At 44.6% G+C, this 18,369-nt stretch overlaps 1 long non-coding RNA gene across 1 annotated transcript in view; it reads left to right on the forward strand.

Moving 5' to 3' along the window:
- Positions 1-205: 205 nt before the first annotated feature.
- LOC137368638 (uncharacterized) overlaps positions 206-18,369 on the forward strand; it is a 41,702-nt gene continuing 23,538 nt past the window's right edge. Inside the window, exons 1-2 of the long non-coding RNA XR_010974795.1 lie at positions 206-291; positions 13,603-13,662. This is a non-coding gene — a long non-coding RNA (uncharacterized lncRNA). The remainder of the gene's footprint in view (positions 292-13,602; positions 13,663-18,369) is intronic.

Genomic DNA, 18,369 nt, shown 5'->3' on the forward strand with positions numbered 1-18,369 from the left:
CAATGTGACTTCAATTTCTGCTTAAGGGAAACACAGTTGGAGGAAAAGAGACATCGGGCTGGATTTTCCCGCCGACTTCGGGACTTCGACGTTGGGATCAAATGCGGGTCCCGAGGCTGCACTTGCCGAGAGCCAGACCGGGGGAGCTATTTCCCTGGAGGTGATTCCTAATTGGCCACCTTTGAACTTGCTGTGATGCTGCTGGCCCAATCAGAAGGGCGGCAACTCTGAAGCCTCGGCAGCACTGCTGATGAAGGTCGGGGTTCGAGAGGTTGAGGCACCTTGAGAGAGGTAAGTTAAAAATAAATATTCAGAGGGGCCCAGAAGGCAGGCCTCTCCGATTGGAGGGCAACATACTCTGGATGGCTCGTTGGGACAACTAAGGCTGCCTTTCCTGTCTGCAGCCCCCTCTTTGGTGCATGGAGCCACTGACTCAGATGGACTCCCGGACTGCGTCAGGGGGACCATCTCCATGAACCTGGCCACTTCCAACTGCAGTGGGGGGGGTGGGGGGAGCCACTCCATTTCTGGTTAAATGCCTGAGGCCCCGAAAAATGGGCCTAATTGGGGCCTTTCATGTGTCAATCAGTTGCCCGCCTCCATTCAGTGGGCAGCTGACTCGTCTCCCTGCCTGCCACTAGGAAAATTCCCTGTCGGCTTCCTGCTATTTTCCCGGCAGCCCCCCCAACTTACAGCATGCCACCCTGGACAGGGAAAACCCAACCCACAGAGGCAGTTTTAACTTTACCAGACTGACAGAAACTGGGAGGGCAGGCTGTTAAAGTTGACTGGGGAGCTTTCCTGCTGATGCCCCACTCTATTACCCCATGCTACGATTCTAACCAGCTCTTCTGAGGAGGCGAGAAGGACACCCATTGGAAACCAATGGGGTCCTTCTTTAATTGAGGCTGTCTGCTATTTTAACCATGGGTCTGATCAGTCATCCTGGTGTGGAGCAGCTGGAGCCCGAAGAGGCCTAAAGAGCTAAGTTCATTTGCCTTCTTTCGGACCATTTTTTGTGTGGAGCAATCCTGCTCCTCCAAGCCCCACTAGGAAAGTTTAGACCTTTCCTACCCTTGTCTCCCTTCCCCCACTTCTCCAGATGGTGAGATCCTCCTGAAACCCACCACCCTCCTCATGACTTAGAGTTATAGAGCTGAATTCTGTTGTGATGATGGGGATCTCAGTGGTGGGCCGGAAAGTGAGAGAGACCACGCCTCAGTCCTCTGGCGGACCCCATTGCAATTCCACGGTGGGCATGCAATTAACTGCCCCGCTCTCCAGGATGCTGTCCATTTAAGGGACAAGCTCCCGCCTCAAAGAGCTGCCAGCCAATCAGAAGGTGGCCAGCTCTGCAGTAGCGACAGAGCAACTGGGAGCAATAGCCATTGCCTGTACTGCAGGAGGTCCTACAGTACCAACGCGTCTGGAGACCCCTGGAAAGGTCAGTGGGTTTGGGGTTGGGATGGGATGGGGGGGTTAGTGAGGTTGGGGGGTTTCAGAGGAGTGGTGGCGGGGGGGGGGGGGGGGGGTTGGTGACAATTACTGCCGGTGGGGGGGTCCTTCAAGGCTCTGTCTTGCCCTGTGCCTCTAAGCATATAATACCCGATGTTCCTAATAGGCCCCATTCCACCTCTGACTACCCCCTTGCTATTTACGTGCCGGTAGATGATTTTTGGGTTCCCTTTTATGTTGACTGCCATTATATTCTCATATTCTCTCTTTGCCAGTCTTATTTTCCTCTTCAACTCCCTCTCAACTTATTGTATTTTAGCTGGTTGTCACTTGAAGAATCCACCTGATATATATCATACACCCTATTTTTTTTTTTTCGTCATAATCTCGATCTCCCTCGTCATCCAAGGATCCTTTTTTTTGGCTCCTCTACCTTTCGCTCTTGTTAGAATGTTTTTTATTTTTATTAGTTCATAGGATGTGGGCATCGCTGGCCAGGCTAGCATTTATTACCCATCCCTAACTGCCCATCAACTGAATAGCTTGCTAGGCCATTTCAGAGGGCATTTAAGAGTCAACCACATTGCTGTGGATCTGGAGTCACACATAGGCCAGACCAGGTAAGGGCAGCAGATTTCCTTCCCTAAAGGACATTAGTGAACCAGATGGGTTTTACAACAATTGACAATGGTTTCATTGTCACCATTAGAGTAGATTTTAATTCCAGATTTATTAATTGAATTCAAATTTCACCATCTGCCATGGTCATGTCCCTAGAGCACTAGCCAAGGCCTCTGGATTACTAGTCCAATGACATTACCACTACGCCACCGCCTCCCCCTATCTATCACGCACCTGAAACATCTCTCCCTTAAAGATAACCCATTGTTCCATTGCAGTTTTGCCTGTCAGTCTTTGGTTGTATTTTACCTTGGTAAGATCCCTTCTCATCCCATTGAAATTAGCCCTCTTTCAATCTGGAGGTTCTACCTTATATCATTCCTTGCTTTTCTGCATTACTTGTCTTAACCTGATGATACGATGCCAAAGTGTTGCCCCACGGACACATGGTCCACTTGGCCCACCTCATTTTCTAGCACCAGATCCAGCAACGACTCCTTTCTAGTTGGGCCAAGAATGTGCTGATCAAGGAAGTTTTCCTGAACACAGTTCAGAAATTCCTCCCCCTCTTTACCCTTTTACTCTAACATTTACTCAATTGATATTTGGGTAATTAAAGTCCCTCAATATCACCACTGCAAAGGTCTTGGAGTGATCTCTGTGATCTCCCTGCAGATTTGCTTCTCTCTTTCTCTCTCTCTCTTTCACTATTTGGAGGTCTATAGAATACCCCCAGAAATATGATCATCCCCTTTTTGCTTACCTGAGTAGTGGGGACCATTTTGGAGGCCACTTACACTCAGTATTGAGCTCCCACCCTCCTGCCTGCCCACTAGCCTGCTGATGTTTCCCATCAGTTTCTGGCAGAAACTGGGAGTTAAAATCTCCTGGGCCTAATACCATGGAGATGAAAATGATTTGCTGTGTCTGCTTCAGCCCCAACCCACTCCTTTCTCACCCCAGGATAAAAAAAAAAATCAGGGCTATAGTTTCCCTGTTTTTGTGTACAAAGTGTCAATTGATCTTTGTACACCGACCAGCGCGCCTGATATTTGCTCTGATTAACTTTGGGAAATCTGAATCTATCAAAGCAAACTGACCAATAACAACATACCTGCAAAAAGACTTCTTTTATGCTTCTTTCATGTAGCTGAAAGACTCACTTAACCAATAAAAACTTTGGACAATGCCAAAACCTAAATGTTTCGCTAATTGGGCCAGGGCACATTTTAAAAAAATAAACCCAATGGCATTTTTAGGATACTGTCAGGTGTGGTGTGTTGTGTTGGCCCATAAATGTGTTCTGGGCAGAAAAAAGCTTAGGAATAGGTCATAGATGGGAGGAGTTTCTGGTTGATTAGTTTAAGGAGCTAGAATGAGGTTGGAAGAAGTATCACAATTTTTAAAAGGGAATCAAGGTAAATCAAAAGTACCACCATGGTTTAGTATGAGCATATACGGATTAGATGTATTTAAGTCTGATGTGTTAAAGATATCAGTGAAAAAGCTGTTACTCACACAGACGAATGAATGATGTGTGATCTATTTCACTTGCTTCAAAGCCACTTTTTTAAATGAAGTGATAATTTAAAAAAGCTTTAACATTAAATTCCCATATTGTCATTATTTACATTGGATAATTCAAATTGTGTTTGTGCAATAATGATTTTGAATAATCAGGATGAGACTGCAGTAGGTTACAATACAGTGCGGAGATGAATGCCATGCCACATATGTGGATTTAAAAATGGTTGCAATCCAAAGATATAAAAAAATCAGGGAATAATATATTTAGAAAAGCTAGAGAGAGAAAAGGCAGGTGTTGTCATTATACTAATTAGAGATAACATAATGGCAGTAGACAAAAGTAATATAGCATCAGTAATACAGAAGTAGAATCCATGTGGATAGTGTTACGAACATCTGGTTCATGGTTTGTGGTAATATTCGAGAGGTAACTTTTAATTTGGGAATTGAATTTTTTTAATGCAAGACAAATGAAAACACCTGGTTTGAGAAACTGGCAAACAAACCCAGGGTGGTTACAAATCAAAGGGCGGCCCATGTTTATTTAGTGAGATCATAGTAGGAAGTGTAAAGACCCGACATAATGGGAACCCTTCTTAACTTGTTACAGAGTCATTGAGTCATTTACGGCACAGGAGGAGGTCATTCGGCCTATAGAATCTATACCGGCTTTCCACAGAGCTATGTAGTCAGTCCCACTCACTGGCTCAATCCCTGTAGTCCTGCAAGTCTATTTCTCTCAGGTGGCCATCCAAGTTCCTCTCAAAGTCATTGATCATCTTTGCTTCCATCATCCTTGTGGGCAGCAAGTTCCAGGTCCTTACCACCCGCTGCTTAAAAGATTGCTTCCTCATATTTCCCCTGCAGTTCTTGCCCAAAACTTTCAATCTATGTCCCCTGGTCCTTATACCATTTGGTGGAGACAGTGTGCCTGCAGCTACCGCAGTCAGGGGTTTAAATGATTCATTTGATTTCCCAGAACAAAAAGAAGATTTAAAGTTCAAAAATCTCTTCATGAGTGCTTACAGAGACAGCGTTATAGAGGTGAGAGCCATAAAACCACAGGTGGCCTCATCTAGATGGGCAGTTTGAACCAGTCTAGGAGAGTTTTCTGTATCATTGTTAGCAATATCAATTATTAATGTGGGTATCAGGAATCAAAGAGAAGATTTGTAGTTGGAAATAATTATTATAAAGTGGTATCTGGAACATTCCATATGTACCATAGTGCTAGGGAGATAGATGATGCAAAGGGTGCCTATTGGTTTTTTGATCTGTGTGCTTGCTGCCAGAGTCAAGAAGTTGGCTTTTGGAAAGCATTTGGCTTTTGGAAGTCAGTCGGACTCAGAAGCAAAGAGCCCATCGGGAAGCAGGGGTGTTTCTGTTTGTGTCAGGCTCAAGCTGGGAAGTCCAGATCCGAGAGATCTGATACCTCAGAAGATAACTAAGGAATTAAGGAAATCAAAGTGAATTCCTAAGAGCTATGGTACACTTTGGGTTTGGACCAGGAGAAGTGAACAAGTCACTAAGATCCTGTAACATATGGGGAATCTTTGGGTGTAAGTAACATTCAAACGAGGGTGTTCTGTTGATATTTAGAGATTAAAGTATTCATCTTCATGTTCTGTTAAGATTTTAAGTTTAAAATATAAATGTTTCCAAATTGTAGTGTTAACTTTGTCGTGTTTTGCTTTGTTTAACTCTTGCACAGCAAGGTTTTTGTTTAAAATGTGAAATCTTGTGGCATTATTCTTTCAGTAATAACTGGTAATTCAACTTTCTCTTTTTAAATGTTAATGGTCCCTGATGGGATAGTAACAATAGAGATGAAAGATAATAAAGGATCTGCCACACTAATAGGGCTAGTGTACAGACCACCCAATCCTGGAAGAGAGTTAGAGGAAAAATTATACAAATAAATTAAGGAAATGAATAAAAACATAGAATAATAATCATAGGGGATTTCATCTACCCTGAAATTAATTGGCCAGAAGAAATAGGTAAAGGGGATAAGGGAGTGGAGTTCCTACTATGCGTACAGGACTCCTTTCTAACCCAGTATTTAAGAAGCCTAAAAAGGGAGGATTCAGTCCTGAATCTAGTTATGGGGAATGAACCAGAGCAGATACGAGAAGTAAACATAGGGGAACATCTAGGCAATAGTGCCCATAATATAATATATTTTAAGATAATAATTGAGAAGGACATAAATATGACATAAAAACAGGGTAATAGATTGGAGGAAATTCAATTTTGAGGGGCTGAGAATAGAACTTGGGAAGATGAAATGAACGATATTGGCGAACAGTGATGTAGAACAGTAATAAGAAACATTTAAAACAGTGTACAGCAGAGCCTGGGAAAAATATATTCTGCTAAAAAACAAGAACAAACGAAACATTAATGAGAACACTAATGGATGAATGAAGACATAAGGGAGAAACTGAGGGTACAGAAAGAAGCATACAATAAGTAAATGGACAGCATGACGAGGGAGAATTCAAAGAGATTAGGAGAGAAGTCAGAACAATCAGAAAGGCAAAAAGAAATTAAATTATCAAGGACAATAAAACAAAATAGTTAAATATTTGACAGCTACTTAAGTAAAAAAGGAATGTTGGGATGGGAGTAGAGCCACTAAGGGAGGGACAGGATAAAATCACAGACAGGCATAGCGAAATGGTAGAAATATTAAATAATTAGTTTATTTCAGTACATACCAGAAAGACAGATCAGGTGGACCTGACATTGGAAGATGAGCTTAAAAATGTTATAACCACATTTAAAATGAAAAGAACAGAAATATTAAATAAACTAATCAAATTCAAAGAGGATAAAGCCACTGGTCTGGATAGATTGCATCCATGCATTTTAAAATAATCAAGAGAGGAGATATCAGAAGCACGACACATATTTCTAATAATTTGTTAGAAAAAGTTGTAGTACTCGAGGACAATATGTATAGCTAACATTAGACCTGTATTTAAGAAGGGAGATGGAACAAGTCCAGGGAACTATAGACCAGTCAACTTAACATCAGCAATAGGAAAAATAATGGAATCTCTACTAAAGGAGAAAATAAAAAAATCTAGAAACCAAAAATATAACAATGAATAGTCAGTAGGGATTTCAAAAGGAAAATTCTTACTTGATCAACCTTATTGAATTCTTTGAAGAGGTAACAGACAGAGTCGAGAAGGGTAATGCAATATAGGTTATACATCTAGATTTCCAAATGGTCTTTGATAAGGTGGCACATAATAGACTAATGATTAAGGTCAGAGTATGCAGAGGCAAGGGGCATGTCACAGAATGGATAGCTAGCTGGCTGCAAGGCAGAAAGCAAAGAATAGGGGTAAAGGCTAACTACTCAGAATGGCAGCAGGTGTAAAGTAGGTACCACAAGGATCAATGCTGGGACCACAGTTGTTCACAATTTATATTAACAATTTAGAGTTTGGAATCAAGAACACAAATTTTAAATTTTCAGCTGGTGCCAAATAGGGAGAAGTGAGGTGGTGGGGTGGAGCTAGTCATTACAGAGGTGGACTGCAACAAATTACAAGGAGACATTCATAAGCTTGCAGAATGGCCTTATAACTGGCAAATGAAATTCAACACAGGTAGGTGTGAAGTATTACATTTTGGTAAGCAAAGCAAGGAGATCACATAGTGGAAAATAGCATTCTAAATCAGGTAGAGGAGTAAAGGGATCTAGGAGTACAATTACACAAATTACTAAGTGTAGTGACACAGATTAATAAGGCCATAAGAAAGCTAAAGAAGCACTACCGTTATTTCTACAGCAATAGAATTGAAAAGTAAAGAAGTTATGCTAAACTTGTATTGAACATCAGTTAACTACACTTGGCGTTCTGTTTATAGTTCTGGATATAGAGGCACTGGGGAAGGTGCCAAAATGATTTACACAAATAGTACCAAAAATGTAAGGTTTTACCTACCATGAAAGGATGAACAGGCTGAGTCACTTTTTTCTCTTGAAAAGAGAAGGCTAAGGGATGACTTAATAGAAGGCTTTAAATTCTGAAATGTTTTGATGGAGTAGACACAGAGGCAATGTTTCCACTTGTGGGGAAGAGCAAAATCAGAGGCCATCAATATAAGATAGGGAATTCAGAAGAAAAGAAAAATATTGCAGATACTGGAAATCTGAAATAAAAACAGAAAGTGCTGGAAATACTCAGAAGGTCAGGCTGATGAAAGGTCACAGACCTGAAATGTTAACTTTGCTTCTTTCTCCATAGATGCTGCCTGACCTGCTGAGTATTTACAGCACTTTCTGTTTTTAATTCAGAAGAAAGGTCTTTATCCAGAGAGTGGAAAATGTGGAATAGTTGAGGAAAGTAGTATCTATGCTTTTCAGGAGAGACTAAATAAGCATATGAGAGAGAAGGGAGTAGAGTGTTATATTAATAGAGTTAAGATGATGAAAGATGGGAGGAGGCTTGAGTGGAGCACAAACATTGGCTATGGACTGGTTGAGCCCAGTGGCTTCTTTCTGTGCTGTATATTCTATGTTATTCTATGTAAGGTCCTGTCAACACACAAAGAAATGTTAAAGAGGAATTAATAAGAACATTGGAGTGTTTCTCCAGGCCACACAGGAAAACATTGGTTCTCCCCTGCTTTGGGCTCCTGTGCTTTCCCCAGCTGTGATTCCCTCCTCGAGCCCGCTGATGCACTTACCTTGTCTCGGGGATCGGGCCTTCAGCTGTGTTTTCTGAGCCACCTGATTTTAATTGCTGGGCAGTTGCTTCCCGACTGCTTAGATAGGGAAGTTGGCAAGTAACATGCAAATAAGGTCCAGCCTTCAGGTTGGCTGATCTTCCCTGTTGTAGTATAAGAGTTTGAAAAGGATAATGTCTGGGACATTGCGAGTAACACCGCCCACTGTGATGATGTAAGAGATGACAGGGGAGAGAGACTTGAAGAGAAGAGAAGCAGCATGGCTTCATTGGGCTTAGACATACTTCTGCAAAGCTGTATATAGTTCTTCAACATATAATAAACTAGTTATTGTTAAAACTTACCGATGACTCAGTAATCTCTCCTAGCTAGACTACCAAACATACAACACGGTGAGCAGCAGTAATTCTTGCCATACGCCATCATGGTAGCTGTGAAGGACACAGAAAACTTTGAAAAACAACTTTAAAGAAGGTTGGAAAGTCAGACCTGAAAAAAGTGGCGCCAAAACTGATCGCAGGCTTTAAGTTGGAGAACCAAGCAATGGCCAAGGATTTGGTGAGCAACCCTTAGAAAGGATAGAAAATTGATTTTAATGGCACACTGGGCTGGCAGCATTGGGAAAACCAGATCCCGAGCAAAGGCAGATCCAAGGTCAGCAACAAAACACGGGGTGACCGCGAGGCGGCACAAGAAACAAAAGCGGTTGCAAATACTTGATACTCCAGGGGAAGGGAATGAAGAGATTATTGAAATAACGCTGCAAAGCTGCGCTTAAGAAATAAATACCTACTCTAGAAGAGAGATTCCCCAGGAAATGACACTGACCACAGCAGGAGTCAGTGCGAGGCTTAACAGTGCGAGAAAACTTCCAATACCGGAAGGCAAATTTAAAAAGCAAATAAACTACCTACAATGTTTAGAAAAGCCATGGATCTGAAATTTATGCCACCAGATAGGTTTGGACACGTGGAAGGACCAAGTCAAACTCAAAACTAGTCACTTTGGAGAAAAATATTTTTGTGGTACAGAATTGCTTCACAATCTGAAGCAGAACAAGTCAATACTTTTCTTTATTCAAAAACAAGAAATGCTGGAAATACTCAGTAGGTCTGGCAGCATCTGTTAACATTTCAGATCTGTGACCTTTCATCAGAACTGGCAAAGGTTAGAAAATAATTAGGTTTTAAGCAAGTGAAGGGGAGCGGGGTGGGGGGGAGAACATAGGGGAAGTTGTTTGATAGGGCAGGAGAGATTAAATAACAAAGCTGTCCTGGGACAAATGCAAAGCATGTGTTAATGATTGTGGTGAAAGACAAAGCATTACTCCAGTGTTCTGACCAGGTGAGAAAAGTATATAGGGGTCTTTTGCTGTCTTCACCTGGTCTTACTGTAACAGGGTTTAATTTTTAAACACACTGTGTTTTGATCTCTCCCTTTGTGAATCCTTGTTCACAGCTTTCCAATTATAAGGCGAAGAAATGAACATAAACAGGCTTCCTTAGGTTTAAAGAAAAAAAGTGAAATTTATTAAATCTTAAACTTAAACTCTAATACGGATATACAATGTGCCCATGCTAGCATGCATATACGACACACACATGCAAATAGGGACAGAAAAGAGCAGAGGAAAAAATAAAATGGAGAGGTTCGAGGCAGTCTCTAAAGGGGATTTCTTGTTACTGTTTCTGTGTTTCCAGCTCGCCATAGAGTCATTGATTGTAGACAGTTCTTACTTTTCATTCGGGCCCAGTATTCTTCTTAAACCTTGTTCACTGCAGGAGACTTTTCTCTCTTGGGGTTCATATGTCTTCAATGGTTTTTGAAGCTGGTGAGAGTGAGATGAGAGCAGACAGGAGAGAGAGGTCTTCTTAGTCCAGGAGAAAAGTGCTTTCTGACTTCTTTCCCAGTTGGAAGTTCAAATTCAAAAAAACTCCAACAGTCAGTCAGTCATGTGATGAAAACTGGTATGACCGCTTATTCTGTGCATTGGGGAAGCAATGACTGGGTCCCGATTGTTCCAACACTGTCTGTTACTATGAAAAACGTCTTTCCAGTCAAGGGCTTGCAATTTTAAGTTTTAATGCTCATGTGACGAAATAATATCTGCATCAGTCTTGGTAGGTGAGGGGGGGGGTTTGCCTGGCACCAGAGAGACTGTTAATAGCGGAATAATGAGCAGCTCTGATTACATTGAAAGCAGACACATGTTTAAAAAATAAAGTATTAAAAAAGGCCAGTCATGCTCTGAAGTTATTGAACTCAATGTTCAGGCGGCAAGGTTATAGAGTACCTAACTGAAAGATCAGGTGCTGCTCCTCGAGCTTGAGTTGATGTTCACTGGAATATTGGAGAGGCCTAAGACAGAAATGTTGGCATTAGAGCAGGGGGAAGTGTTGAAATGGCAAGCGACCGGAAGCACAAGGTCATGCTTTCGGACTGAGTAGAGGTGTTCAGCAAAGAGGTCACCCAATCTGCATTTGGTCTCTTGTAGAGCAGACCACGTTGTGAGCAGTGAATACAGTACACTAAATTGAAAGAAGTATAAGTAAATCGCTGCTTCACCTGGAAGGAGTGTTTGAGGCCTTGGATAGTGAGGAGAGAGGACGTAAAAGGACAGGTATTACACCCCCTGCGACTGCATGGGAAGGTGCCGTGGGAAGTGGACAAGGTGTCAGGGGTAATGGAGGAGTGGACCGGGGTGTCGTGGAGGGAATGATCACTTCGGAATGCTGACGGAAGGGGAGGGGAAGATACGTTTGGTGGTGGCATCACGCTGGAGGTGGTGGAAATGGCAGAGGATGATCCTCTGGATGTGGAGGCTGGTGGGGTGGAAAGTGAGGACAAGGGGAACACTGTCATGGTTTGGGAGGCAGGGTAAGGTGAGAGGGCAGAAGTGCGGGAAATGGGCCGGATACAGTTTAAGGCCCTGTCAATCACAGTGGGAGGGAATCCTCCGTTGAGGAAAAAGGAAGACATATCAGAGGTGCTGTTGTGGAAGGTTGCATCATCACAGCAGATGTGTCGGAGACGGAGAAACTGGGAGAATGGAATTGAGCCCTTAAAGAAGGCAGGGTGTGAAGAAGTGTGGTCAAAGTAGCTGTGGGAGTCGGTGGGCTTATAATGAATATTAGTAGACAGCCTATCCTCTGTGATGGAGCCAGGGAAGTCCAGGAAAGGAAGGAAAGTGTCGGAGATGGACCATGTAAAGGTGAGAGAAGGGTGGAAATTGGAGCAAAGCTGATAAAGTTTCCCAGTTCGGGGCGGGAGCAGGAAACGGCACCGATACAGTCATCAATGTGCTGGAACAAGAGTTGGGGGAGGGGGCCTGAGTAGGACTGGAAGAAGGAATGTTCGCCATATCCCACAAAAAGACAGGCATAACTAGGACACATGCGGGTACCCATAGCAACACCTTTTACTTGAAGGAAGTGATTGGAGTTGGAGTTGTTCAATGTGAGAACAAGTTCAGCCAGGTGGAGGAATGTGGTGGTGGATGGGGACTGGTTGGACCTCTGTTCCAAGGAAGGAGCGGAGATCCCAAGAACCATCCTGGTGGGGGTTGGAGGTGGAGAGATTGGATGTCCATAGTGAAGAGGAGGCGGTTAGGGCCAGGAAACTGGAAATTGTCAAAATGACGTAGGGCGTCAGAAGAGTCATGGATGTAAGTGGGAAGAGACTGGACCAGCAGAGAAAAGATAAAGTCATGATGGGAAGAAATAAATTCAGTGTGGTAGGAACAGGCTGAAACGATGGGTCTGCCAGGGCAGTCCTGTTTATGGGTTTTAGGAAGGAGGTAGAAGCGGGCTGTCCGGGGCTGCGGGACTATGAGGTTGGAAGCTGTAGAGGGAAGATCTCCGGAGGAGATGAGGTCAGTGACAGTCCTATGGACAGTAGCTTGATGTTCAGTGGTGGGGTCATGGTCCAGGGGGAGGTAGGGAGAAGTGTCTGAGAGTTGGCACTCAGCCTCTGCAGGGTAGAGGTCGGTATGCCAGACAACAACAGCACCATCCTTGTCTTCAGGTTTGATCACAATATCGGGGTTAGACTTGAGAGAACGGAATGCAGAAAGTTTAGAGGGAGACAGTTTCGAGTGAGTGAGTGAGGGGAGCAGAGAAATTGAGACAGCTGATGTCTCGCCGATAGTTCTCAATGAAAAGATCAAGAGTGAGTAAGAGGCCAAAGGGAGGGGTCAAGGTGGAAGGAAAATGCTGGAGGTGGGTGAACGGTCTGTTGGTCGGGGGGAGCACTCCTGGTCAAAGAAGTGAGCACGGAGGCGAAGGTGACGGAAGCAGAGGTCAACATCATGCCGAGCGCGAAATTTATTCAGGTGGGGGAGAAAGGGGATAAAACTGAGTCCTTTGCCGAGTATAGAACGTTCAGCGTCAGAGAGGGGAAGGTCAGAGGGTATAGTGAATACACGGCAAGGGGTCAGATCAGAAGGGGTGGGGTCAGAGGGAAGTGAAGGGGAAGAAGGATCTGGAGGGGCATTAGTCCCCGTCAGCTGCTGGGGCTTGCATTCCTTAACACCTGAAAGGAAGAAAACATTTTTTTTGTTAATGCATTGGATAAGATGAAGGATGAAATGAAACTGCAGAGTAGAACAGCTTTGAGATAAGGTGAGGTGGCGCTTCTGGAGAGACAGGTCAAGTGTGTACATGTGGCGGAGCATGGCACTGAGTGTAGATCTCAGGATGCGGCTAGAACAGCAGTCCGAGGAACGTTGTATTTCTTGGAGATACCTGTAATCCTGGGTGGATTCAAAACATGAAGGATGAAACTTCAGTTGGAATCCACGTGGAATAAGTCAGAGCTGGAGACAGTCACTGAGGAAGGAGATGTGGCTGTGAAAACGAGTTTTGGTAGACACTTTATCAAACACCAGGAGGGAAAAAGAAAGCAATGAAAGTGAACAAGGTAAAAGAGACAAACGAAAATCCCGTCGGAGGGAAAAGCAGAACTTCTTCAAGCCCTTCATCCAAACTTACATTTTTACAGATACATTCGTTTGACATTAATTTTGAAGATTTCAGTAAAAGCTGAAAGCCCCTCTACCACCCGCATCCCCTCCCCCGCCATCCCGCCGCCTCCCCGTAATCCCAATGACCACATATTTTATTTTTGGACATTCCTACCAAAATAAAAATTATTCCCAAGCCGAACTTTCCCGCCCGACCTTAGTCACCTTTGCCCTTCAACCCCTTCCCACCATCCCCTCATCCAATAGAAACATTTTGCTCTGCTTCTCCCCCATCCCACCCTGAAAATTTCACTCCTCCTTTCTTTTTGCAGCGGCGACAGGGAGAGCGAGGTGGCAGCTGGCGGCGACAGGGAGAGCGAGGTGGCAGCTGGGTAAGTAAGTCCTATATATTTGGGCAGCGGTTGAACCCGAGACACAACACCTGTAGTGTCTCCCACCCTCCCTCCTCCTCTAACCAAAAAAAAGGACTCGGTGGTGTGCAGATAAGGTAAGGCTTTTTCTATTTATTTTTTGTTCGTGTGATTGGTAAAAACTTTTCGTTCCTTTTTCGTTTATCTAAGTTAAGACTAACTTAAGTTTAAGATTGAAAATGGCAGGAGATCTCAGACCCGTGTCATGCTCCTCTTGCTCAATGTGGGAGCTCAGGGACACGGCTGATGTCCCTGACTCCTTCACGTGCTGGAAGTGTGTCCAGCTGCAGCTCTTGTTAGACCGCATGACGGCTCTGGAGCTGCAGATGGACTCACTTTGGAGCATCCGCGATGCTGAGGAGGTCGTGGATAGCACGTTTAGCAAATTGGTCACACTGCAGATTAGAATTGCTGAGGGAGAAAGGGAATGGGTGACCAAAAGGCAGAGAAAGAGCAGGAAGGCAGCGCAGGTGTCCCCTGCGGTCATCTCCCTCCAAAACAGGTATACCGTTTTGGATACTGTTGAGGGAGATGGCTCACCAGGGGAAGGCAGCAGTAGCCAGGGTCATGGCACCGTGGATGGCTCTGCTGTTCGGAAGGGCGGGAAAAAGAGTGGAAGGGCTATAGTCATCGGGGATTCGATTGTAAGGGGAGTAGATAGGCGGTTCTGTGGTCGGAAACGAGACTCCCGAATGGTATGTTGCCTCCCAGGTGCACGGGTCAGGGATGTCTCAGATCGGCTGGAGAACATTATGAAAGGGGAGGGTGAACAGCCAGTTGTCGTTGTGCACATAGGCACCAATGATATAGGTAAAAAATGGGATGAGGTCCTACAAGCAGAATTTAGGGAGTTAGGAGCCAAGTTAAAAAGTAGGACCTCAGAGGTAGTAATCTCAGGATTGCTACCAGTGCCACGTGATAGTCAGAGTAGAAATGAAAGAATAATCAGGATGATTGCGTGGCTTGCGAGATGGTGCAGGAGGGAGGGGTTCAGATTTTTGGGACATTGGGACCGGTTCTGGGGGAGGTGGGACTATTACAAATTGGGCGGTCTACACCTGGCCCAGACTGGAACCAATGTCCTTGGGGATGCTTTTGCTAACGCTGTTGGGGAGGGTTTAAACTAATGTGGCAGGGGGATGGGAACCAAATGAGGAGGTCAGTGGACAGTAATGAGGTAGTAACTAAAGCCTGTAAGGAACTAGATAATGAAGTCAGTGTGACTAAGGGAAAGAGTAGACAGGGAGCAGATGATGAACGCAAAGGGACTGGTGGTCTGAGGTGCATTTGTCTTAATGCAAGAAGTGTAGTAGATAAGGCAGATGAACTTAGGGCCTGGATTAGTACCTGGGAGTATGATGTTATTGCTATTACTGAGACTTGGTTAAGAAAAGGGCATGATTGGCAACTAAATATCCCAGGATATCGATGCTTCCGGCGGGATAGAGAGGGAGGTAAAAGGGGTGGAGGAGTTGCAGTACTGGTCAAAGAGGATATCACAGCTGTGCTGAAGGAGGGCACGATGGAGGACTCGAGCAGTGAGGCAATATGGGCAGAACTCAGAAATAGGAAGGGTGTGGTAACAATGTTGGGGCTGTACTACAGGCCTCCCAACAGCGAGCGTGAGATAGAGGTTCAAATATGTAAACAGATTATGGAAAGATGTAGGAGCAACAGGGTGGCGGTGATAGGAGATTTTAATTTTCCCAACATTGACTGGGATTCACTTAGTGTTAGAGGTCTAGATGGAGCAGAATTTGTAAGGAGCATCCAGGAGGGCTTTCTAGAACAGTATGTAAATAGTCCAACTCGGGAAGGGGCCATACTGGACCTGGTGTTGGGGAATGAGCCCGGCCAGGTGGTTGACGTTTCAGCAGGGGACTACTTTGGGAATAGTGATCACAATTCCGTAAGTTTTAGAATACTCATGGACAAAGACGAGAGTGGTCCCAAAGGAAGAGTGCTAAATTGGGGGAAGGCCAACTATACCAAAATTCGGCAGGAGCTGGGGAATGTAGATTGGGAGCAGCTGTTTGAAGGTAAATCCACATTTGATATGTGGGAGGCTTTTAAAGAGAGGTTGATTGGCGTGTAGGAGAGACATGTTCCTGTGAAAATGAGGGATAGAAATGGCAAGATTAGGGAACCATGGATGACAGGTGAAATTGTGAGACTAGCTAAGAGGGAAAAGGAAGCATACATAAGGTCTAGGAGGCTGAAGAAAGACGAAGCTTTGAAAGAATATCGGGAATGTAGGACCAATCTGAAACGAAGAATTAAGAGGGCTAAAAGGGGTCATGAAATATCTTTAGCAAACAGGGTTAAGGAAAATCCCAAAGCCTTTTATTCATATATAAGGAGCAAGAGGGTAACTAGAGAAAAGATTGGCCCACTCAAGGACAAAGGAGGAAAGTTATGCGTGGAGTCAGAGAAAATGGGTGAGATTCTAAACGAGTACATTGCATCGGTATTCACCGAGGAGAGGGACATGACGGATGTTGAGGTTAGGAACAGATGTTTGATTACTCTAGGTCAAGTCGGCATAAGGAGGGATGAAGTGTTGGGTATTCTAAAAGGCATTGAGGTGGACAAGTCCCCAGGTCCGGATGGGATCTATCCCAGGTTACTGAGGGAAGAGAGAGAGGAAATAGCTGGGGCCTTAACAGATATCTTTGCAGCATCCTTAAACACGGGTGAGGTCCCGGAGGACTGGAGAATTGCTAATGTTGTCCCCTTGTTTAAGAAGGGTAGCAGGGTAAATCCAGGTAATTATCGACCGGTGAGCCTGACGTCAGTGGTCGGGAAGCTGCTGGAGAAGATACTGAGGGATAGGATCTATTCCCATTTGGAAGAAAATGAGCTTATCAGTGATAGGCAACATGGTTTTGTGCAGGGAAGGTCATGTCTTACCAACTTAATAGAATTCTTTGAGGAAGTGACAAAGTTGATTGATGAGGGAAGGGCTGTAGATGTCATATACATGGACTTCAGTAAGGCATTTGATAAGGTTCCCCATGGTAGGCTGATGGAGAAAGTGGAGTCGCATGGGATCCAGGGTGTACTAGCGAGATGGATAAAGAACTGGCTGGGCAACAGGAGACAGAGAGTAGCAGTGGAAGGGAGTTTCTCAAAATGGAGACGTGTGACCAGTGGTGTTCCACAGGGATCCGTGCTGGGACCACTGTTGTTTGTGATATACATAAATGATTTGGAGGAAAGTATAGGTGGTCTGATTAGCAAGTTTGCAGACAACACTAAGATTGGTGGAGTAGCAGATAGTGAAGGGGACTGTCAGAGAATACAGCAGAATATAAATAGATTGGAGAGTTGGGCAGAGAAATGGCAGATGGAGTTCAATCAGGGCAAATGCGAGGTGATGCATTTTGAAAGATCCAATTCAAGAGGGAACTATACAGTAAATGGAAAAGTCCTGGGGAAAATTGACGTACAGAGAGATTTAGGTGTTCAGGTCCATTGTTCCCTGAAGGTGGCAACGCAGGTCAATAGAGTGGTCAAGAAGGCATACGGCATGCTTTCCTTCATCGGACGGGGTATTGAGTACAAGGGTTGGCAGGTCATGTTACAGTTGTCGAAGACTTTGGTTCGGCCACATTTGGAATACTGCGTGCAGTTCTGGTCGCCACATTACCAAAAGAATGTCGATGCTTTGGAGAGGGTGCAGAGGAGGTTCACCAGAATGTTGCCTGGTATGGAGGGCACTAGCTATGAAGAGAGGTTGAGTAGATTAGGATTATTTTCATTGGAAAGGCGGAGATTGAGGGGGGACCTGATTGAGGTGTACAAAATCATGAGAGGTATAGACAGGGTGGATAGCAAGAAGCTTTTTCCCAGAGTGGGGGATTCAATTACTGGGGGTCCCGAGTTCAAAGTGAGAGGGGAAAAGTTTAGGGGGGATATGCGTGGAAAGTTCTTTACGCAGAGGGTGGTGGGTGCCTGGAACGCGTTGCCAGCGGAGGTGGTAGACGCGGGCACGATAGCGTCTTTTAAGATGTATCTAGACAGATACATGAATGGGCAGGAAGCAAAGAGATACAGACCCTTAGAAAATAGGCGACATGTTTAGATAGAGGATCTGGATCGGCGCAGGCTTGGAGGGCCGAAGGGCCTGTTCCTGTGCTATAATTTTCTTTGTTCCTTGTTCTTGTTCTTTGTTCTCCCCCCCTCTCCACCAGTGTCTCACCTTGAATCCTCAAACGGGGATCAGAAGGTGTGGGTATTCCGGCAACCGGCCACTCGATCAAGGTAATTATCATGTATTTCCATAGGTTTTATTCGGCAAATGAAGGTGGCACCAAGGCCTCGCCACCACCAGAAAAATGCGGCAGGACCTTCTCGGTGCCCCACCATGACCCCCACGCTGGAGGGCTCATAAAATGCAACCCCATGTATCAGAGTCCCAAACACTCCTTCCAAGAGAGGCAACCATTTACTTCTAGTTCCTCAAATTTACATCCCATATTTGCTCTTTACAGTGTGGTCTCCTCGACAACTTAGATAACAACTTCGACAAACACCCACATTCTGCAACAACTGTAACCATTAGCTTTCTGTGCCTTGTCATTTAATTTCCATGTCCCACTTTCACTCATCCTCTCTGCCTGTGGCCTTCCACACTGGTGGAATGAACTTCAATGCAAATTAAAGGAA

This window comes from Heterodontus francisci, chromosome 4, assembly GCF_036365525.1.
Source record: "Heterodontus francisci isolate sHetFra1 chromosome 4, sHetFra1.hap1, whole genome shotgun sequence".
Classification (NCBI taxonomy): Eukaryota; Metazoa; Chordata; class Chondrichthyes; order Heterodontiformes; family Heterodontidae; genus Heterodontus; species Heterodontus francisci.